Genomic DNA, 25,898 nt, shown 5'->3' with positions numbered 1-25,898 from the left:
CACTGAAAACCCCGACTGGGATGTTTGCCAGAGGCCTTCAAAATAAGAGGGAAACTAAAGGTTCAAACCTGATTGAAAAATAATCTAAAGGGATGGTGGGAACCTAAAGGTGACAAATATTTATAAAGTGGGTGCTTCAATGGCAAAACTTAGAGATAATTAATTATTTATTATTATTATTATTAACATCTGGAAACACCTTTTGAATAAGTTCATCTTTTGATCGAGTTAAGTGACAAAAACTTTGAGGAAAGTTAATGCAACCTGTCAAGGTGTCTATAGGAAATTCACCATTACCAATGTCAATGAGTTGTTTAGAGAATATGTCTCCAGATTGGACATTTTGCAACTCAACACGCATATTCTTGCTTAAGCGTATAACTTGACATGTTTCCACAAATTTGAGTACTTCGAACATGCATCAAGTTCATCAGCTGGTGTTGACCGTGGAATCACTGGCAAGATTGACAAAAATCTCTCCTGCTAATAAAATCATTGCACCACCAAATGAGTTATGATTGCTCCGTTGATCTTGTAAAATATGTTTATCTTCTGTTCTTCTTAAAATAGGTTCGTCTTTTGTTATTCTTAAAATATATTTGGATTTGTTCAGCCCTGCATGATTATTCTTAGAATTTATTTACTCAACTATTTGTGAATGAAATCTTTCTTTAACTCGTTCTGAAACTAAAACAAAAGAAAGAATATTGCAAGGCGAATCAAACCTATAGCTCTTACATTTTTTGACTTTTCAATTTGGTCGGGTTCACGATGTTAACACTTTTGTGTGAACGCATTAGATCCTCCAGCGCGAACACGCACACCCATACGAACGCGCAATATTTGTATGGAAAAAAGGGCTGCTTAGGGTTTTCTCGTCGTACAAATCATCCTTGGACTTCAAGGAACATTTTAAAAAAAGAATTGTTAAGATTGGTCCATGCGTTGTTGAGTTATGCGCTTACCAACACATTTTGCGATTCATTTTTATATTATAAATATATACTAATAGGACTATCAATAAGTTCGTGCGGTTTTTTTTCGAAATTTGAAACTTTATTGACGTAAAATGGTTACAAATTTAATATTCAAAATATTGTCCATCGCTTACTACTACTTTTTCCCATCTTTCTGGCAATTCACGGATTCCCTTTGTGAAAAATTCGGTCGGTTTTGCCGCAATCCACGAATCGATCCATTTTTTGACTTCATCGTAATTACGGAAGTGCTGGTCAGCCAGGCCATGTTGCATCGATCGGAAGAGATAGTAATCGGATGGCGCAAGGTCTGGACTATACGGCGGGTGGGGTAGGACATCCCATTTGAGCGTTTCTAAGTATGTTTTGACCACTTGTGCAACATGTGGCCGAGCATTGTCATGTTGCAAAATAACTTTGTCGTGTCTATCGGCGTATTGCGGCCGTTTTTCTCGCAGTGCTCGGCTCAAACGCATCAATTGTCGTCGGTAGACATCCCCCGTAATCGTTTCATTCGGTTTCAGTAGCTCATAATACACAACACCCAGCTGGTCCCACCAGATACACAGCATAACCTTCAGGCCATGAATATTCTGCGCCGACGTCGATGTTGAAGCATGGCCAGGGTATCCATACGTTGCCCGACGTTTTGGATTGTCGTAATGGACCCACTTTTCATCGCCAGTCACAATTCGATGCAAAAAACCCTTTCTTTTGTGCCGTTGAAGCAGTTGTTCGCATGCCATAAAACGGCGTTCAACGTCTCTTGGCTTCAATTCATACGGCACCCAATGGCCTACCTTTCGGATCATTCCCATGGCTTTTAAACGTTTGGAAATGGTTGATTGATCTACTCCCAAAGTTTTTGCAACCTCTTCTTGCGTTTGAGCCGGATCTTGATCGAGCAATTCCTCCAATTCGGTATCCATGAACTTTGGCGGCGCACCCTCGCGTTCTTCGTCTTCCAAGCCAAAATCACCACTTTTAAAGCGTGCAAACCACTTCTGGCACGTTCGCTCAGATAGAGCATGCTCACCATAAACTTCCACCAAGATACGATGACTTTCGGCTGCTTTTTTCTTCATATTAAAATAATGAAGAAGAATTCCCCGCAAAAACACATTATTTGGCACGAAATTCGACATTTTCAAGTGTGGTAAAAATATTGTTGTTTACGCATCAAATAAAAAACTTATACTGACGTTTGTGCCTTACGACAGTAGCTCTCCAATGAATGTTTGGAAATGTGGATCGATGGAATAATAATCAAGTTACGTCATCTGTTGTAAAATCGCACGAACTTATTGATAGTCCTATTATATAATTGGCGCGTACATCCTTTTTGGGTGTTTGACCGAGCTCCTCCTATTTGTGGTAGCGTCTTGATATTTTTCCGTAAATGGTCCTTCATTTAAGCCGACTCCGAACGGCAGATATTTTTCTGAGAAACTTTTTCTTGGCAGAAATACACTCGGAGGTTTGCCGTTGCCTGCCGAGGGGCGACCACGTTTTCTTCATATTGGTCTTTCGCCAACATTCGAACCTACGTTCTCTCTGAATTCGGAATGGTAGTCACGTACCAACCCATTTGCTGAAAGATGGAAAGCAGAAGGAAAGGAACCCAACAGGTGGAAATAGGAAGAAGGAACTTTGGATTAGATGACGACGCCCAACAGCGGCCCATTGCGTTCGTATTAACCGCTTCAAGTGACTGATGAATCTCATCATTTGCCTAACCTTCCTGCCTAGAAATATCAACACAGATTGTCATTCTCTGCTGTCAAACTATAGCTATTGATATCGATAGTTCTTATGTAGGTACAATAGCTAAAAAAATACCCGATATATCGTGAACAGAGTTATGCAAGTGTCGCCTGCCTAAAGTTTTCGAGTTTAGGATGTTAGAAACATATATGTCCAATACAATAGGTACTGGGGTATACCATCAGAAATTTTATGATTTGAAGTTTCATCATTCACACAGACACAATAATCTCGCCTTTTTTAAAAAGCAGAACAATTTTTTTTAACTGGATAGGAAATTTCAGTTCAGTGAGCTTTGAGCTCTACTGCCCACTGTGTCTTACGAAATCAATGCTTTTTTTTCAACATCGAATAAAACTAATGCGGACGACTTCTTGTCATTATAAACTTGATTTAATGGGTGTGTAAATTCTTTGTGTGTACGATGCCATGAAATTTTCTGAAGTCAAATTGCTCATCAGGCGTTATCTTATTTTCGTTTATAAAGTCACTTAGATTGCCTGTAAGTAGTTGCTCAAAGGGTTTGTCTAAACTATTTTAGTATTTATTGCTCCATAGATCTGACTGTCGGCATTTGGTGTGGAGTAGATGATTTGATTGACAAATGGATGGAGAGTAAAGTAGTTATTTTTCCTAAATTCTTCATATATCTTTTATTTCTGAAAAGTATTGCAACTGCAATTAAGGAAAATAGACATTCCGTCTATTTGACAATTTTTGAAGTATTCTATTTTTTATTACGTCTAAGCCCGAGGATTTTTGGTGATTCCTTTACTGAAGAAGTAACTCAATATACTTTCATTTGAGATAATCGATTGTTGAGGAACAAACATATAAAGAAGTCAGCTTGGCATTCTTGTTTATGGGCTACGTATTCATGTACGCGCGAGTTATTTATTGAGAAGCGTGAAAGCACTCATGATTTGGCACTATGTAAATAAATAGTATAGAGAAATTCATTTCTTTCCTCTAGTTCACATTTTATATCTATATTGCAAAATTTTTGTACTTACTATATAATACCAGTTAGTCTAATTACCTCGAAATGGTCCACCTGCTGCTAATAATGGGTGCATTGTCTACGAAAATAGTTCTACATTTTAATTAAATTAAATTTATACTGTGACAGTTGAAGAAAATAGGTTTTTGACGCATCCATTATTTGGTTACCAAAAATTGAATACTTTCGTCGACATATTCTTTGGAATTTAACTATTCTAAATTTGAAGAATATTTGGGGAACATTTCAAAAACAAGTTTGTTTATACACTCATTAGCGTGTGTGAAAATATAAGTAAGTTTACAAATATATTTAAAAATATATATATATAATTGGTGCTTATACCCTTTTTGGGTGTTTGGCCGAGCTCCTCCTTCTATTTGTGGTGTGCGTCTTGATGTTATTCCACAAATGGAGGGACCTACAGTTCCAAGCCGACTCCAAACGGCAAATATTTTTATGAGAAGCTTTTTCATGACAGAAATACACTCGGAGGTTTTCCATTGCTTGCCGAGGGGCGACCGCTATTAGAAACAACTTTTTCTTAATTTTGATCTTTCACCGAGATTCGAACCGACGTTCTCTCTCTGAATTCCGAATGGTAGTCACGCACCAACCCATTCGGTTACGGCGGCCGTGGGTTATTTTTCGAAATACCAAATTGACGGATAAATCAAAGGAATTTAATTCTGTTAGCTGAGAGACATGCATGTCATTTATGGTCAATGTTAGTTTACAGCTTTAGTTCTTGCTGTTAGCTCTTGCTGTTAAACGCCTATGACACTTAAAGTCAATTATTTTGCGGATGAATGAAACAGAGTAACATATTTTGAACAGCACACAAATTTCAGTGAAGTTTTTGTGAAAAATAGTGAAACTAACTTGATTTGAGAGACATTGTTTTCTCAGAACGCGTTCAAATTCAACGTACGAAATTTGAGAGAAATCAATTAACCTGTTTTGGTATTTAAATGTAAAAACATCATAGATTGGCACACTGCATTATATATTTATTGCATTACAAATGGCACTATCCAGTAAAATATTGATAATGAAATTGAACTTGCTTTGCCAGTAAACTTTTACTAACTACTAAAAAAAATTGTATTAAAAATACTTTTTGTAGTCATTACTGAAAAATTTTGCAGTTAAAATACTGATAATATAAATTGATTAACATTATCAATAAAATATTTAGAGATTATTGCTAGTCAAAATGTAAAAATATATCGCGTTTTTACTGCTACTGCAAAGTGTCCGTGTATGAAAATCAGTAAAGTTATCAGTGTTTAAGCCAATCTGTATACCAGTATAAGTAGAGTTGATCTCAAGTACTAAATAATTGCTTACTAGCCACACATACCATGACAGAACAAATATGAGTATGTGTGGGTATCATATAGCCTCCCTTTTAATAGAAAATGTTCACTTCGATAATAGTATTCAAAATGTTTGTAATAACCAAAAGTTTATGTTACTTTTGAACTAACAAAAACCAGACGAGTCAAAATTTTTTAGTTGAAACTGAAATTCGGCCAGTCTACAATTTTTACGAACAAGCACTAAGACTTACCCTGACAAACTATTTGTAAAAGGTATGATTCAAAAGTGTGCAAAAATGTTTTGATTTTTGAACTACTAAAAAATCTGGAAAGCGTGTTTTTTGTTACAATATTATATAGGCATTTTCTATGAATCCTGTTTTTTTCTGATTAAAAACAATTTCCAAAGTGCGAAGTACAAAATCACTGCGTTAAATATCAGGTCAGTCAATAAGTTCGTGCGTTTTTTAAAGGTAGTTTTAAAATTAATAAAAAAGATATTTAAAGTATTTATTAAGCAATAATAAATTTTTTTTTATTATTTACAATGTCTTCCCAACGTTTAGGCAAATTTTTAATTCCCTTCTCAAAAAAGTGTTTTCAGTCAAAATACGCTTTGATTCCCTTTTTATAGCTTCTTTTGAGGATTAGTTCTTGTTGCTCATATGTGATTGAAGTCCATGGAAAAGGTGATAATCACAAGGTGCAATATCCGGAGAGTATGGTGGATGCGGCATTAGCTCCCATCCGAGCTCGTTCAGCTTGCCTAATGTTTGCCTTGCGGTATGAGGTCTTGCGTTGTCGTGGTGAAACAAAACTTTGCGTCTATTCACTAAAAACGGTCGATTTTTGTTAAGTGCCTCATCCAGGTTTGATAGCTGATGGGAATAATAATCAGCAGTTATCGTCTGGTTTGGTTCCAGATGTTCATAATAAACAACACCGGCCACAACCCATCAAATAGACAGTAGAATCTTCTTGGGGTGAAGGCCATCTCTAGGGATCGGTTCTGGTGTTTCATCTTTATCTAACCATTGGTGTTTTCGAACAGGATTATTGGAAAGGACCCATTTTTCATCACCAGTAACGATTCCGTTCAAAAAATTTTCATTTTCAAGCCGTTGCAGCAGCTGAAAACACACATCCACTCTTTGCTGAAGGTTGGCGTCGGAAAGTCCGTGTGGAACCCATTTTCCCAGCTTTGAAACCTTTCCCAACTGAACCAAGTGCCTGTGAACTGTTCCATGCGATAAATTTAACCTCTGAGCTATCATATCGACTGTGAAATTTGGATTAGCTTCCACAAGATCGACCAAGGCGTCGGAGTTAAAGACTTCAGGACGACCAGCGCGCGTGGCGTCCTCCAAGTCGCAGTTACCACTTCGGAATGTTGAAAACCACTTTTACGGAGTTCTTACACTCACGGTATCCTCTGCGTGAACAGTGTTAATTTCTGCAGCGGCAGTTGTTGAATTTTTACCACTTTTATAAAAAAAATACAAAATATGCCTCTTATACGCGTTCGAAGATTCCATTTTATATTTTAACAACACGTGCTTCTATCCGCGATTAAAAGCACTTGTTGAATGCACAATATATCAAAGAAAAGTCAAATAGTTCCGTTATATTTCGCGAATAATTTTTTGTATGCAAAAATCGTATAAAAGTGAAATTATGGGTAAAATACGCACGAACTTATGGACTGACCTTATAATTATTGTAAGTGATTTATTACTTTAGAAAATTGTTTTGTGAAAATAGAGTCAATTCTGCAACAAAAACGATCTCGATTCAAGTTTGCTACTTCAGCCAAATCTAGAAAAAAACCAATAAATTCTCAGCAAAATTTCATAACTTTTAATTCGATTTTTTATAAATATTTTGTGCACGTAGTTTTATAGCGCATTCAATTTTGGTGTAATAAAATATAATTTTCAACTGCCTCAAAAATCATGTTGATTTTGATAATTTTTTTTGTTGGCGGCCTTATGCATTTTCTCCATATTTCGTTTATATGATAATTCCAAAAATTCGTTTATATGAAAGCAAACCACCAACATCATTAGTAAAAAAAAAAAAATCAAAAATGAACGCGGTTTTTGAGCTAGTTCGCGATTGCATTTTGCGAAATTTAAATGATCGATAAGTTGTCATACTCGGCTATTTTCTAAAAATTCTCAATAAAAGGTTTGAGCATTTATTGGAACTTTTGTTGAATTTTTTTTTTATTTCAAGCTGGGATTTGTATGGTTTTTGTGGGCAAATGAATTACATTATCCTTAAAAAATGTAGTAAAATTTTGATAAGCAACATACATATACATATGTGGATCAATAAAATAATTTTTTTTTATCATATTTTCCTCTCTCGCATAGAATACCTTTTCTGCCTACGTTGTAACATTCAACTCAATTAGTAAACTGATAATATAATTTTCTTCTAATTTACGCTCAGCCCACAAAATATTTATTCCGGCTGCTTTTCAATGCATTGAATGAAAGTTCAGCTAATGTTCGACCTTTCCGAAAGCACCAAACCCGCATTGTTTGATAAATTGCTGTGGAAATATTTACAGTAATGCAATAAAGCTTGTGGTAAGTTTTTGACCAATCTTGGCAAACATTTGAGTAGCTGAAATAATTTATACATCTCTTTAACGAGAGGAAGAGAATTTGTTGCTAGCATGGGCGGACAGAAGATGGGTGGTTTGCTGTCAGCCGCAGCAAGCCGAAGCGAGTCAAGTGGAAGTGGTAGGTGCCGCAATGAAATATAAACAAATATACATGCATATCTTGCCCAGATAATAAAAAAAAACAAAAAATAATAATAGAATCGAACGAAGTAATTACTTGTACGCAACTCTCACAACTCTATTGCTTAACCAAAAAGGCACTTTCTTGAGCAAGCATACAAATTGGAAAGTAAAATTTTTACTTTTACCAACACGAAAATTTAGGTCAAATGCGAATTTAATAAATATCGGATGCATAAGAAAATGCAAAAATGGGTTTTTGAATGGATTTTTCTTACTTTCGGTATATTTTTGTGGCTTTCTTCCTACCTAAAATTTTCTATTTACATTTCGACTCACCTGCGGTCAGCACCAAAATAGTTTTCTTTTATGTAGCTACTTTATGTAGTTACTTAAAAACCAAACCACTTGATTGTTCCACGTGAAAGTTAAGAAAGAGAGGGGAAAAGGCTGTAATAAAAATCCAGCAGCAATCACAAAATCCATTATAAAATTAAATGTTGTTGGCCTGAGTGGTTACATAAGTTTGCAACTAAATATGTATGGACTTACGTAGGTATATACGAGTATATACATACATATATAAGTAGTATGTATATCCCAGGGTACAAGACAATATCAAAAATGTTAAAATTTTAACATTTTTATCATTTTAACTCAAAAATTTAACATTTTTACCATTTAACTCATTTTTTTAACTTACAGTTACTCAAAATTTTAACATTTTTTAACATTTAACTCATTTTTTTAGCTTATATTATCTCACAAAATAAACGTTTAAATTTTGATGTGGGTCGAAGAGTCCAACCCTAAATTATTGTTACTCGTAGTTAATATTTTTAAGATATTAAAGATATCTATTTTTGATGTACTAGTAATCAATATTTAGGTTGGTACAGTTAAAATTTTGTGTTGGGTCGATGTCTATTAAGTGAAAAAATGTTAAAATATTGATTACAAAATATTTAAAGTAATCTATTCAAAAAAAAAAACAAAAAAGGATACATTTATTTTTTAAAGTACCTTTCAAAAAAAACGACGAACTCCTCAAAACAAGAGTCTTTGAGTCAGATTTGAACTTGCAACAAAATTATTGTTATAATTCCAACTGCTTAACCAACTCATCTAAACATCATATTCTGAAGTAATGTAATTACAGCTGAGTAGTATGCAAAGCAAGCAATGCTGATCTTATCAACATTGCTCACAATCTATAAATAGAATAAGCATAAGCACAAACCAAAAAAAAATGAAATACTGTTGAATACGAGTCACAAACTGCAAGATAAGCATAATATTTGATAAGCTTTTATACATCAACACATGGTTACAAGTGCAGTATGTATTTAGCGTTAGAAGAGGGTGGACGCAAAATAATTGAAACTTCAAATTTGAACTCTTTGAAGTTCAAATTTATAAAATTTACCCAATATTGGTTCATAACTTAAATCTCTTATTAAATATGTTATTGGATTAGATGGATAAATTTTACTAATATAAAATATTTCTCGAGTCCAATTATTTTTATATTTGTTTTCAAATTGTTTTTTATGTGATTGAATTCTTACTTTTTCTCCAATTTTAAAAACTGGTTTTTCTAAATTGTTTCTATTAATTTTAAAACAATTATCAAAAATTAATTGTTCATTTTTTTCATTTACTTCACATGGTTTCATACCAATAGTTCTATGTACATCTTTGTAATTATATTCATATAATATTTTATCAATTACATCAATCCAATTAGTATTTTTCTGAATTTCAAATCGTATTTTTAGTTTTTCATTAATGGTTCTATTAAATCTTTCTACAATTGATGATTTCTTTTCACTAAATGTTTGATACATGTTAATATTGTATTTATCTAAAACTTCTTGGAAATGTTTATTTAAAAATTCTTTACCAGAATCTGTATGAAGTAATTTTGGTGCACAACCTGCTTTTTTAATAATATTTAAAAATGCTTCAGAAGTTGTTTTTCCATCTTTCTTTTTTAATGGTTCTATATAAGCAAATTTAGAAAATGTATCAATTACATTAAGCATATATTTGTATCCTCTATTAATTCTAACATTAACTGTTGTCATAATTAGTAAATCTGCTGCCCATAGTTCATTTATGCCTTTAGTAATAATTTTTCTTCTTTCAAAATTTTTTCTTACTGGTTTATGCAACTCTTTTGCTATTTTAAAATCATTATTTTTAGTATCAATAAATTCATCTTTATCCATTTCAAAAATATTTAAAATGTATTTTAATTAAATAACAATGATATCAGATAAAGTTTTAAAAGAATATATTAAAACACAAAAAGACTTAAAAAATAAACTTCAACAATTTAATTTAAACAAAGTAATAAAACAAGAAAAAATTAATGAAGATCTTCAAGCAATTATTCAACCATTAAATCAATCAGTTATTAATGTTCACAATTTAAATGATAGCTTTAAAAATTTAATAGTAGATTTAAATCAATCAAATCAATCATATAAAAAAACAATAGATGGACATTCACAAAGTGAACATGTTTCAACGGAGTCGAAACCGTTTGATAATGTCAAGCAAGTTTCCAAAAGAAACGACACTGAAAGTGAATATACTTCCAAAGGAAACGATTCACAACATGAATATAAACCACCTAACAATAATGTGAATTTACAAACTAATGAATTTAACGAAAAGCAACTATCACCAATTAGAAAAACAAACAAACAAAAATTAGTTGAAAGTACACCAACAACTAGCACAGGTTCACAGAGCGAACAGTTGACTCCATCAACATCAAAAGACGCTCTTTTGCGTAGTGCAAATGAAACGTTATCTACACCAGTACAATTTATTTCAGACAAAATTGGAAATATGGCAATGAAATATTTAAATTTAAATAATTCTGATATGAAATTATGTGACAATATTTTTGGTCTAAGATCTGAAGATGGAAAAGATTTATGGATTGGTAATACTGAAGTAAAAATTAGTAATAATGATATTATTTTAAGTAATAAAACTTATAATGGAACAAAAGGGTTATGGGAATTAATAACTTTAAAAGAACCATCAACAGCTGTAACAAATAATGATTTACAAAATTATGAAGAAATTATATTATCAACATATGCTTACATGCAAAATAATGACAAAAGTTCTAAACGTATTAAATCTAGCGTTGGAAATAAATATATGAATTTTATTAGACCAATATTGATTAAAAATAAAATTATAAAAGAAAAAGTAGGATCTGGTTTAAATTCAAAAAATAATCTTTCAAAATCATTACAAAATTTTAAAATTAAAACTAGTTTACCTACTGAATATGTTCGTTTTGCGAATCGTTCACAATGTGAACGTGTTTATTGGAATGATATTAATGAATTAAAAGATAGATTAAATTTGTTGTTAGGAGAGTATAATGCAGGAAATGATAGTCCAGAAATACATAATGAAATTATGAATATTATTGAGGAACTAAGAGAAGAAAATATGTTGACTCTCTCCGAAGGAAACGTATTAACTGTTTAATTAAATTACATATAAATTTAAATAAATTAAAAAATTTTTTTCTAATAAATGGGAATTGATAAGTTTGGACAAAAATCTTTTTCAGAAATAAATTCATCTAATGAATATTCTCTTAATAGAATAATATCATTAGAAAATGAAGTTGAAGAAATTCGTTCAAATAGTGATCAAATGAAAGATATTATTAGTAAATTAATGGAATTAAATCAACTACTTCAAAAAGAAGTTGAAAAACAAGAAAAAGATAATGTGGTAGCTTTTGGTGTTGTATATAAAGAAATAGAACAATTAGAAAATAATTTAAATCAAGATATTATTAACATAACTAAACAAGTAGATTTTATAGAAACAAATATTGAAAATTTTAAAAACAGTTTAGAAAAACAATTGGATAGTTATTCGGAAAAACAAATTTTAATTGATAATTATCTTAAAGATTTAGTTTTACAAAATAAAGACAATATTAATCAAAATAATATTACTAAACAAAATGATGAAACTAATAATAAGATTGATAAAAGTATTCAAGTAGATGAATATATAAAACAATTAAATATTGAAGAAAGTGAAACAGATATTGAAGAAAGTAAACTACAAATTGAAACAAATATAATTCAAAAATAATTTAAAAAATTCATACATATATAAATGATAAACAAAAATAATAAATCAAAATAAAAATTCAAATATTCAACATCGTTGAAATATGTTCACATCATATTTCATTTGAAATTAAAAAAAAAAACTTAATCTAATATAATTAATAATTTAATGTATAGTAAATAGGAGGGGTTCGTTTTAGTTACCTACATTTCCTATTTCATAATGTCCCCAGGGTAATTTGTAAGTCTTATTTAACTTATCGTTATCATTATTATTCAACTTTTTATTGAAATAAAACTTATCATCATAGGGTGACAATCCTATTTTATTCTCTTCTGTAGTATATAGTTTATTATCATATGATCTAATATTATGAACAGTTTCATTTTTATTTTTTAAATTAATTAAACAATTCTTATAATCTTCAATTGTTAACTTTTTAATATTATTTTTCTTTATTCCTTTACAAACTTTTTTATCACAAACATCGGTCTTAAATGCATACATTTTACTTCTAAGTCCACAAAATTCTCTAATTGGTATTCCATTATATTCATCTTTAAATTTTCCTGGTACTTTTTTATTAATATTAGATTTTAAATCTTCAATTGGAAAATTATCTATATAATCACTGGTATCATAATTATCTAGATCATCTTTCATTTCAGAATAAATATCAAAATCATCATCAATATGTTTACCTTCAAAATAAAGAATAAATGAATCAGTATCTGTTCCTAATAATTTCATTCTATTACCATATTTAGTTTTAAGTTGTACATACATTTTAAACATTAATAATTTTGATAAATCTAAAATATTTTGACCTCCAAAGATAGGTTTATTTAATTTAATATTTGTATTTTTACCAAACACTACACACATATTATGATCTATTATTTTTCTTGATTGATATGTATTTCTACTTATTAGTTTTCTCATAATTTTTTCAGTTTTAACTATTCTAACATTAAGTCTATTTCTAACATTTTCCATTTGCTTACCATATACACTATTATTCATAAGTTTGAAAAAATCTTTTTCAAAATCGTTTTTAGCTTCTTTTCTAAGTGTTGTATTTTTTTCAATATAATTTTTTAACCATGCTTCTTGTCTACATTTAATACCTCTATGAATTTTAGTTAAAATTACACCATTATTTAAATATTCTTTTAATAATCTTATATCAATTATATAATTTTTCTTTGGTAACAACGTACACATTAATTTTTTAATTTTATCATTTGGTTTACTACCAATCCCTTTATTAATTAAGTCTGTTTGATTTGGTGATAAATCTTCAAATTGTGGAACATAATGATGAGGTGCTGGAGCATAATCATTATAAAAGTTGTGTAATTCCGGAGGAATACTTATATCAACTTCTAATGTATATCCAATATTATTATCATCAAAATCTTTATTTAAAATATTATCAACATTACAAAAATATTTAATTTCATCTTCATTTAACCATTCATGATTACCAACACTTAATTTTTGTGACATGGCCCATCCATATAAATTATTTGCATCTAAATATAAAATATAACTTGTTAATTTTTTAGAATCGTATATACCTTTAAGAGAAGCTTCCTCTTTACTTAATTTATAAACTTGTTCTACAATATCAGCATGTTCCTTTCGGTAACCGTTGACATGGTCAATATGTTCACTCTGTGAACCGTTTCCTTCGGAAATGTAATAATAACAATTATTAGCTTTAGCATAGTTATGTGCAATTTGTGATATTCCACCTCTAGTTCCACTTTCATAAAATTCATACATATCTTGATCTGTTAATAATTCTAATTTTTGTTTGGTTAATTTTAAAGCAGATGAATTACTTAAATGTGGTGAACTTATATAATGTATAGGATCTAAATTATAATTTTTAAAACATTCTTTTCTAAAATTATCAAATACATCACTTAAAAGTATAACATCTAATTTCAAATACCAGTTATGATAGTCTCTAAATGTTTTACAATTAAAATGTTTCCAAAATTTATTTGCAAATTTATAATCGTTAATATTAATATTTCCATTTAATGATGAATTAAAATTTTCAAGATTTGGAAATTCTGTTATACTTAATTTTTTATAATCATCAATAAATTCATATGGATATACACCTTTTCTAAGTAAATAACATTTATTTTTTAATGATAGATTTTTAAAAATATTATTAAAGTTTTCTAAATGATCAAAATTAATAGGTTTTATATTTTTAGTATTACAAACTGAACAAATACTACAAGCATATATTTTATTCTCAGTATTTTTACTAACTTTATAAGATACATAATCCATTTTTCTTATTTTCTTACATGTTACACAATATATATCATTAACATCTAATAAATTTTTAACAGCTTTATCTAATGAAGTATTTATAAATTCCATTGAATCTATAAATCTTAATTCTATTTTTTCGACAACTGTATATAATTCTAAATCTGTTGAATTACAATTACGACAAGTGTTTCTTGTCTTTAAATTATATTGATATTTACATTTTTCATTTTTACATTTTAAATATTTAGTTTCACCTACAATAACTGGTTTTTTAATTTGTTTAAATTTTTCAGTACTCGTTGCTAGAACACTAGTTTCAGTTTCAGGATGAAATTCATCTAAATATTTTAGAAATAATTTTGAATCATAACCTTTTAAATTATGAATAATAATTGGTAAAAATTTTGGCATCTTTAACTTTAGATTACATTTATTACATAAAGCCATTCTATATTTACCAGTTGTATGGTCATGATCCCAACATTTTTTATTTTCTTCAGAAAATGGAATATCACAAATTTCACAATTGTTAGTATTATCAAACTTTAATATCGATTCTTTATCCTGAATTATATTATTCAATTTTCTTACTTCATAATAATCTTTAGCATATTTTATTAAATTATCTAAGAATGATTTCAATAGCACTTTTCTATTAGAAGTATTCTTTGAAATATATTGTTTGTTATAAGTGTTATAAATACCATAACTATTTGGAATGTGTTCATGAAGTAATATTGTATTTTTACATTTGTCAGATTTTTTTTTATTAATTTTTTCCAAAGTACATTCAAAATCAGCATATAAAGTATATGGATGAAATAATTCTGCACCATTAGATTTATATTTTAAAATATTTTCACCCTCTTTAGGTAACTTTATATTTTGTATTATATTATTATCATCTTTTAATAAATAACATGTTTTTATATGTTCTTCTAATTTATCAGATTTTTCAAAATGTTTAAAACATTTATTACAAATATGTAGATGCTTATCATATTTGTGAATTTTACCACTTAAAAATCCAGATAAATTTTTAATTAATACAAAATGAGATTTGTAATTTTCTTTAGTAATATTTTCTTCTATATATAAAATATTAATATGTTTTCTGAACAATCCATTAACTAAAGAACCAAAAGAATTACTTTTATATATTAATTGAATTTGTTCAGTTGTATCATTTTCTTCTGAATCAAAATGATAAAAATTCATGGTAATATTAAAATAATCTTCTAATTTTTTAACATTTTCTTTACTAACTATAAATGGAAATTCTAAATTTAGATTTTTAAATTTATCATCATTTTCTAAATCTTCAAGATATTTTTTATATTTTGTTGGTCTTTCTGGATGAATTTTTAACACATCTTGATAAATAGAATATAAGATACAATATAAAATACATTTATTATCAGTATTTTTAATATTAACACAATTTCTATTAGTAAATGGAATATATGATCCAGCAAGAATTTGAGACTTATCTCTACTAATATGTGTTTTTACTATTCTAACAAAGCTAGTAGCAGATTTTATTGTACATTTTTCTGAGAATTTATTATTTATTTCCTCTATCATTAAATAAAATTCTTTTGTATAGTTTAATTTATTAACATAATGTATTTCTGATCTATACCAATATTCATATTCTTCAATTTCATTAGTTTTTTTATTAATAGTCGTAAGAATTACCGCTGTTCCTAAAGACACTTTAAAATTACTATATTTTTTAAAACCTTTGAAAAAATATTTGAAACAATTTCTTTTTATTAATTCTAAATGCTTTTCAATATCAAATTCTTCATTATTTGTAAACTCTAAATCAGCAACCATATTGTTAAAACATGAACCATTTAATTGTTTTTCTTGAATATCAATAATATCAAAATCATAATCATCAAAATTTTGAAATATATTTTGAATAACATCATTATTATGCTTTTCTATTAAAACACTTATTATGTTTAATAAACTATTTTTATTTTTATTGTACCAATATTTTGGCAATTGAAAAATATGTTTATTTGATCTAATATATTTTTTTAAATTTTTTAAATTTTTAGATTTCAATTCTTTAATATTAAATGGATTCATTTTTATTTGGTTGATATTTTTATTTAATTTTTCCTTATTTATATAGAAACATTTTTTTTAAATAAATTAACTTCTCGTCTTTATACAATATAAAATTATAATACTTTAAAGTGTGATGTAAATACCAATTAATTTTATTAAACTTAATTGGATATTAATTTTTATCATTAATTTTTTCATTATTTTCTTTATTATTAATAAATTTAATATGAAATTGAGATTTAAAATGACGTTGTTTATTTGATAAAGTATAATTTACACCACATTCACACTCTATTTTTTTATTTCTACTTGGTAATGTGTTACGATATGCAAATTTTTGATTGTAACATTTTTTACAATACCCCTTATTCAAATTAGAAATATTTGTTTCTTCCAAACATGAAAAACATATTTTTTTACTATTTATAATAGATAAACATATTTTTTCACCATTTACTATTTTATGATATAATCTTTGTTGTTGTTGTATTATTTCACCCATTGTTTCCAATTTATTAACAAATATTTTTTTTAAATTTTATATCAATTTACATTTCTAATATTTAATCTTATACTAATTTTTTCTTTTCTAAAATCAATTAAATTATTATCCTGATCAACAATATAAATAGTTATATTTCTAATAGTATTTGTATTTACTGGATAGTATATTAAATTTTTAGGTATTTCATTTATTTTTTCACCAGGTTTATCATTAATAAAAAATTCATGAATAATATTTGTTTGTTTATTATTTTCATAACTACCTCCTACAATATTACATTTTATTCTAATAGAATTAACATTCATAATATTTACTGGTAAATCAGATGATACTAATGTATTAGGTTGAATAATTTGTTCACTAAATCCTAGTAATGAAGCTATGGAATTTTTTTGTGTAAAATCAATAATATAATTACTTTTAATTTCAACTTTTAATGTTGTCATATTTGGTTTAATAGTAATACCCTTTATTTTCTCTTTTATAAAATTGTTTATATCATTTATTTCATATGAACCAGTTGGAAATGTAATTTTTTTGTTAACACTGTTAATTGTATGTAAATTATCTTGTGAATCATTTCCTTCGAAAATATGTTCACTTTGTGAACCAATGACAGAGTCAACATAATGTAAAATATTATTTTTTAATTTTTCAGATATGTTCGGTATAGAATTATAAGTAGAAAAATTAAGCAAACACATTTCAAAATCATGTTTAACTTCATTTGACTCTGTTGAAATATGTTTATTATCTAAAATTATTGGTTCATCAAAATTACATGAAATTATTGAAGTATTTCCATCTAATGATATAGTCGGCATTATTTAATTAAGTAAAAATTTTAAACATAGATGACCACAAATTATTTCATTTATTTCTTGATCAATATTATTATTAAAAATTACAGTATTTTCATTAGTTTTGAAATATTTTTCTATTAATATTGGTAATTTATTTATAGCAAAGGAATCATAGTAAAAAATATGATTATTATATTTTTTATATGCTACCCAGTGTGTACCATTACCATCATTATTATCTAAATTTATTATTCCACATTCTTTATCTTTTATCTTTTCTGGTAATCTATCTTTCATGAATACACCCCTAAAATTTGCTATATTAAATTTTCTAGCATATTTTTTTAAATCATAATTACTTAATGGTTTAATTGGAATTAATTCAAAATCAAATTTTTTTTAAGTAACATACCATTACCAGATTTTTTAAGTAACATACCATTACCAGATTTTATATTTTTTTCTTCTAATGCTTTATTATGACGTATTTTTTCTTCTAATAATTTATCGTTAGTTTTTTTATCATTATATGCTCTATATAATGTTGTTCCTGCAGTAACTGCAGCTCCTATTGCTGGAATAAGTGGTAATAGTGCTGGTAAAAATCCGCCAATTTTTTCATTATTAAAACTTTGTAACTGAGACATAGATAATTTTAATATAAAAATTTTAAAAGTAGTTTTATTATTATCTAAATGTTTTTTTATTGAATTAATTTGTTTTCTAGTTAATGGTAAATATGTTTCATTCATTACACTTTCTTTAGTTCTTTGTAATTGAATTGCTTCTAATTTTATAGTAATATCTGTTTTATTTTTCATAGCATCATAAACTTGTTTTTGTTGATCCTCATTTAGAGATATTGGATATTTAATATATCGTCCACATTTTGGAATAAAATTAATTTCATTTTCATTTGTATTATGTTCACTTTGTGAACCGTTAACAGAGTCAACATTTATCAATTCTTCAGTTAATGAATTGTGAGTTGTTAAACCCATACCCATTTTTCTTTTAAATTTCATAGCATTAGTAGTTAAATATGCATTTACTTTTTCTGATAAACTAGCATCTTTTGCTGAAACTCTTGACCATGCTTTATCTTCTAAAATTTTATCAGCTTCATGTCTTTTCTTTATATCGTTACTTTTAGAATATGCAATATCATGTTCTTTAGCTGCTTCATCTAATTTATTAATTGGATGTATATCTTTTTCAAGTTTTAATTCAAGATTAGTACCAGGTCCTAAATAATTATATCCTGGAGAATGTAATTCAAATGGAAGATTATTTATAAGATTATTTATAATACCACTACCATAATATCGCACCATTTATTATAATAGAAAATGTGATGTATTTATTTATTTATTTGGATAATTATTAATCATGAACTGAAGGTAAACTTGAAATATCATCATCAACTTTTTTATTAATATTAGACAATTCGTTTTTATTTTTCTTATTTATTTTAGTTACATTCTTTAAAAGTTCCTCTGTTAAACTATTTGATTTAGTCTGTCGAGAATTGTATTCATTTGTCGAGAATTGTCGAGAATTGTCTTCTTTTGTCGAGAATTGTCGAGAATTGTCTTCATTTTTAGTGTTTTTGCCAATAATTTCAATACCAAGTAATTTAAGTCCATTATTAAGAGAATCGCGTGAAATATGATTTTGTTCGCAAAATTTTACTTTAGTTAATTTTAAAGTACTAGCTTGTTCTAAATAATTAATAGCTAAATTTCTTTCTCTAATTTGTTTAAGTTCTTTAGCATTTTTTGGAATATGAATATTTTTTGAATTTCTAAAACTTTTTGTTTTCCCTTGTAGTGATACAAGTGGTGAAACAGTTCTAGTAGAAGGGCTTGGACGATTGTATAAATTAGTTATATTCTTATACATTTTATTAATTTTAATTTATTTATAAAAAAATTTTTTAAAATAATTATATTTTTCTTAGTGTTTCAATATAAAAAAATATTAAAAATTTTTATTATAATAAATGTCGAATATACATACAATTGAAGAATTTAAAACAAATACTGATGTGCCTATCTTGAAATTAAGAGGATCTAGTATAAAACTATTAAATAAAGAAGAAATAGAAAAAGAGGTTAAACAAACACAAGAATTTATTAGGCAACATAAATCTCAGTTTAATAATAGAAGTGGTTTTGTTCAATGTTTAAATGATGCACTTAAAAATAATGATCATGTATGGCATGAATATGCTGTTTGTATTATGAAAAGTGTTAAAAATATTAAAGATTATAATATTGAATTACATTCAGAATCAAATAAAATATTAGTAAATGAATTATTAAATGAGAAAGCTATATTAGAATTTAGTTTAATGAGTTATGAAGAAATTATTGGCAAATTAAATGATGATATGTATGAGTTACAAGTAAATTATGATATTCTTGAATCAGAACATAATAACCTTATAAATAGCATTGAAAATAAAAACGCTGCATTAGCTGAAAAATATAAGAACAATTTTATTAAAAGACAAAAAGCTATTGAAGAATCTAAAACAATGAAGATTGGACTAGTAAATAAAAAAATTACAACACAAAAACTCAATGATTTATTGAAAAGTGTAAGTAAAATGAAATAAAAAAAAAAATATTGTTAATAAATGAATACTTGTGTTAATATTATTCCATATCAAAATGATTGTATATCACAGTTATACATAATTGATGCTAATAATAAATATAATGGAGGATGTAGATGTGTCATAATGGATCCGTCTTTATTAAAATTAATTTCTATTGTAATTTTTATTGTAATTGCAATTCTTATATTTTATGCAATATATTTAGATATACAAAAAAAGGTAATTGAAAATGAATGTAAAAAGATTAACAAAAAAAAAAAATATTAAAAATATTTAGGATTTTTTCTATTGCATTAAATGAATAATTGTAAAAACAATTTTGATAAAAATAATCAATTATCAAAAATAGATTTTATTATTTCAAATGGAATAGATAAAATAATGCAAAATGAATACATTTCAATGGTACTAATTATTATTCTATTAATAATGTTTTTTTATAATTTGATAAGACAATTAAATACAAGACTACAATTATTTTAAACATAGGTTTCGACCTAGTCAAAACATATTAGTAAATTTTTAATAATATTTTTTAGTTAAATAAATGAAAGAAGAAAAAGGTATCGAATCTTATGACTTTTATGAACATTTGCCATCTAATTCTACACTATTAAATGAATATGGAAGACCAATAGAAATAAATATTAATAATCAAGACATTAAAACGTTACCATCAAAAAGTTTACTTAATATTAGAGGTCAAATTATTGCTAAAGATAAAGATGGTAAAATATTAGATAAACTTAATCCTGATAAAATAAATTTTGTGAATAATGGTATAATAAATCTGTTTAGTAAAATTACATATTTTATTAATTCAGTTGAAATTGATAAAATTGAAAATCCTGGAATAACAACAACAATTAAAGGCTTAGCATCATTTTCTAATGATTTATCATTAAATAATGCTGGTTGGCAAATTGTAAATAAAGGTAGTGTTTGTAATAAGAAAGGTTATTTTTCTGTTAGCATTCCATTATGTATATTAATTGGGTTTTTTGATGATTACAAAAATTTCATTTTTAGAATTAATCAAAAATTAGAATTAATAAGATCAAATGATGATACAAATTGTTTAATTATTGATAATAGTTTAAGTGATCATACTTTTTCTATTGATATTAATCAAATTATATGGAGAATGCCTCATGTTAAATTTTCAGTTGAAGTTGATCATGAAATTAATAAAAAAATTTCAAATAATACAAACTTTCAAATGTATTTTAGAAATTGGAGATACTATTGTACTACTGCAATTCCAGCTGTAAAGACTTATACCTGGAATATAACATCATCTAGTGCTAAACCTAGATATTTTCTTATTGCATTTCAAACATCAAGAAATCAGAATAATTATGAAGACAATAGTAAATTTGACCATTGTAATTTAGAAAATGTTGTAGTTAAATTAAATACAAATAGATATCCAAACTATGATATGCAACTATCTATTAATCAAAATAAATTTGATACATTATATAATATGTTTCTAGATTTTAAAAATTCATATTATGGTTCTAGTATAAATAATTTACCAATAGTTAATTGTGATACATTTTTAAAAGAATATCCAATAATATGCATTGATACATCTAAACAGAATGAGGTAATTAAAGAGGCTGCTATTGATATTAAAATTGAATTTAAATGGACAGAAGATTTTCCATCAAATACAGTCATTCACTGTTTAATTATTAGTGATGATAGTTATTCATATAATCCACTAACAAATCAAGTAATGCATGTTTGACTTGTTTTTTTTTAATTTTTATAAAATTTAAATTAACTAAAAATTAATTGAAATAAATATGTAATTAATTATATTAATAGATTAAAAAAATTTGTCTAAAATTCTAAATTATGGATGGTCATTTAAAAGTTACTAAATTAGATAATAAAATTAAATTAACTATTCAAAATTTTGATACTCATAAACCAATAAAAAGATTAAATGAAATATTTCCGAATATTATTAGAGCAATTATTTGTGGACCAAGTAATTGCGGAAAAACAAATGTATTATTAAATATATTATCAAAGATTTATTATTCTGATATAATAATTTGTTCAAAAACTTGCTATCAAGAAAAATATAAATTTTTAGAAGATATGATAATTCAATTCAATAAATTGTGTGTTAAAAATGATTTGGAATCTAAAGATATAAAATGTTTATCAATTCAATCTCTACCAACACCTGAAAATATTAAACCATATTCTGTAATAATATTTGACGATATCTCTACAGAACAACAAGATAATATTGCCAATTATTTTGCTTATGGTAGACACAATAACATTTCTTGTTTTTATTTATGTCAAACATATTCAAAAATACCTAAACAATTGATAAGAGATAATGCAAACTATATAATTTTATTTAAACAAGATAAGACTAATCTGAAACACATATTTAATGATCATTGTAATGATATTGATTATGATATTTTAAAAAATATGTGTATTCAATGTTGGAAAGAACAGTTTGGATTTTTAGTAATAGATAAAGAACAAGAAACAAATGATGGTAGATATAAAAAAATGTTTGAATTTTTCTTTACAATATAAAAAAATGTTTGAATTTTTGTTTGAATAAGATTTTTATTTTTTATTATATCCAGTTATTTTGGAAATCTTTATATTTTTCATTTTTTTCATCAAAAACTATATCTAATATTTTTCTAATATATATTTATATAATCCATCAATGGTTATATCTAAATTTTGCAATTTTTGGTATTGTGTTACCAAAAAGCCTATATAACGTAATTTACAAGCATAGCTTTCGCTTATCTTAAATTTTTTATATATATCTTTCATAGTTGTATATTTACATTTTACACCAATTTTTTTATAACCTTTTTCTAATTGCAATTTTCTTGCATATTCTTCTAAAATTAATCCTATTGTACAATTTATATAAAAAGTATTTTTCTTATTTTGTAATAATAATTTATTAATTTTATATAATTTTGTAATATTATCATCAATACTATCTTTTTGTAAATTTTGTATAAATTCATTATCAATTTTAAAATCTAAACCAACTGGTTTAGATTGGTTTACACGTTTTGATTCCAATAATTCTTTTAAATCGATGAAATCAAATTCTCTTTTATCTTTCTTATAATTTTTTTTATCTTTTTTATCCATAAACATATTATCCAAAAAATTTTTATATTTTTCATTTTTTAATTTTAGGCCATTGCCTTCAAATATATATTTTTCTTTTAGTTGATTAAAAGAAGAAATACGTTTTTCTATACAAAAACTGGTGAAGGTTTCAAGATCTTTAAAAAATTTTTCCCCTTCTTCATCAAATCCATCCTTGCTTTCATCGAAATCCATACTTTCTTCTGAAACAAATAAATAAATTAATAAAAACTTAAAAAATTACAAAAAAAAAAACTTACCAGCCATAGTTATAAAATCTTTTTGTTTTGTTTTTTTTTTGCGTCCACCCTCTTCTAACGCTAAATACATACTGCACTTGTAACCATGTGTTGATGTATAAAAGCTTATCAAATATTATGCTTATCTTGCAGTTTGTGACTCGTATTCAACAGTATTTCATTTTTTTTTGGTTTGTGCTTATGCTTATTCTATTTATAGATTGTGAGCAATGTTGATAAGATCAGCATTGCTTGCTTTGCATACTACTCAGCTGTAATTACATTACTTCAGAATATGATGTTTAGATGAGTTGGTTAAGCAGTTGGAATTATAACAATAATTTTGTTGCAAGTTCAAATCTGACTCAAAGACTCTTGTTTTGAGGAGTTCGTCGTTTTTTTTGAAAGGTACTTTAAAAAATAAATGTATCCTTTTTTGTTTTTTTTTTTGAATAGATTACTTTAAATATTTTGTAATCAATATTTTAACATTTTTTCACTTAATAGACATCGACCCAACACAAAATTTTAACTGTACCAACCTAAATATTGATTACTAGTACATCAAAAATAGATATCTTTAATATCTTAAAAATATTAACTACGAGTAACAATAATTTAGGGTTGGACTCTTCGACCCACATCAAAATTTAAACGTTTATTTTGTGAGATAATATAAGCTAAAAAAATGAGTTAAATGTTAAAAAATGTTAAAATTTTGAGTAACTGTAAGTTAAAAAAATGAGTTAAATGGTAAAAATGTTAAATTTTTGAGTTAAAATGATAAAAATGTTAAAATTTTAACATTTTTGATATTGTCTTGTACCCTGGGATATACATACTACTTATATATGTATATATGTATTCATTGTTTGCCTGCTTGCAAAAACCTCTATTCAGTTTGTAAGTATTAAGAGCGGCCATTATTATTATTGTAATTGGACTCCACTGGTTTTCATGTTGTTTAATTTGTTAAACCGCAAATGCAGTCGGAAAAGTTGAAAAGTATTGTGGTTGAATGTTTGCAATATACTTGAGAATTTGCCCAAAACCAACAAATAAAACTTGTGAGCAGCACATATTTTCTAGGTACTGGCCATAAAAGTGAAAATACTGGCCAACTGTTGCAGTTTGTGGAAAACCGAAATTCGTTAAATTCAATTGTGAAATATGTATGTCAAAATACAGTATTAATAAATATTTTATGGAATACCAGTAATAGCCGCCTTAGGACTCAGCATTTTTGGTACTGAATTTCCATTTTTCATATATGTAGTAATACAGTAGATGTCATAAATTTACGCTCCTTTTATTTTTAAATACTATTTGTCGCTGAAATTCCAACGGTCAGCTCAGTGCAAATTCAAATTCAACATCTCCGTTGTTTACTATCGTAATTGTAATGCTGGCGACACAATCACTGCAATGTGTTGCCACCGGTTCTAACGGTATTTAGTTTCCGTATACGTATTTAGTAAGGCGAGTGTCAAAAGTGTACGTTCAGCATTTGCGTATACGCTTTTGGTGTTGCTAAGAGAACTTTTTCGAAAGGAAAGTTAGTATTTTTTATTTAATCAGCTTTTAGTTTATCGGTTTTCAGTGGAATTTTGTGCGAAGCCTGACAATAAAATCAGAACGAAAATAAGTTGACATTGAATGGCTGACGGCGTGAATGGTAATAAAAATGTGAAAAGAAGTCCAAAACTGTTGACAAATAGGAAGAAAAAGAGGCAGGGCGTAGACATCACTTCGGACAGTAATTCCAAACTACGAAAATACTGGAATTATATCTTTAAGGTCAAGAGCAGGGCATGCTTGTAAATTAACATAAAGAGAAAAATGCAGTATTATAGGGCTTGTGGAGAGAGATTTATAGATATTATTAATTTACTATTTGCCTGGATCGTATCATTTTTCCTTTTGGGGCACAGGATGCAAAGAAATGTAAAATTGGGATTTTTTGAAGTGAAAATTTCTTTAGAATCGTTGGGGCTGATTTGAGACTCGATGAAATGAAAAAGCGACACTACGAAGCGTTATATGTTGATATACGTATATGTGTGTGGATGCGTACTGCTGAGCCACGCTAGTATAGTGAGTATTGTAGTATGTATACTACACTGCTTTACATTACTTGTTTTGGTGTTTAGTTCAAGCGTCATACGTATGTATGTTTGTATGTATGCTAGTACGTATGTGTGCGCGCCTGCGTATTACGGAGCCACGGTGAGCGAGAAGGCATTATGTATAACTAT

At 27.0% G+C, this 25,898-nt stretch overlaps 1 pseudogene; it reads right to left on the bottom strand.

Moving 5' to 3' along the window:
• The window catches only part of LOC128870571 (kelch domain-containing protein 10 homolog), a 47,272-nt pseudogene that overhangs the window by 2,406 nt on the left and 18,968 nt on the right, over positions 1–25,898 (bottom strand).

Source organism: Anastrepha ludens, chromosome Y, assembly GCF_028408465.1.
Source record: "Anastrepha ludens isolate Willacy chromosome Y, idAnaLude1.1, whole genome shotgun sequence".
In the NCBI taxonomy this organism is placed as follows: domain Eukaryota; kingdom Metazoa; phylum Arthropoda; class Insecta; order Diptera; family Tephritidae; genus Anastrepha; species Anastrepha ludens.
Note: the sequence above shows the minus strand (reverse complement) of the source record. Positions and strands in the feature narration are given on the sequence as shown.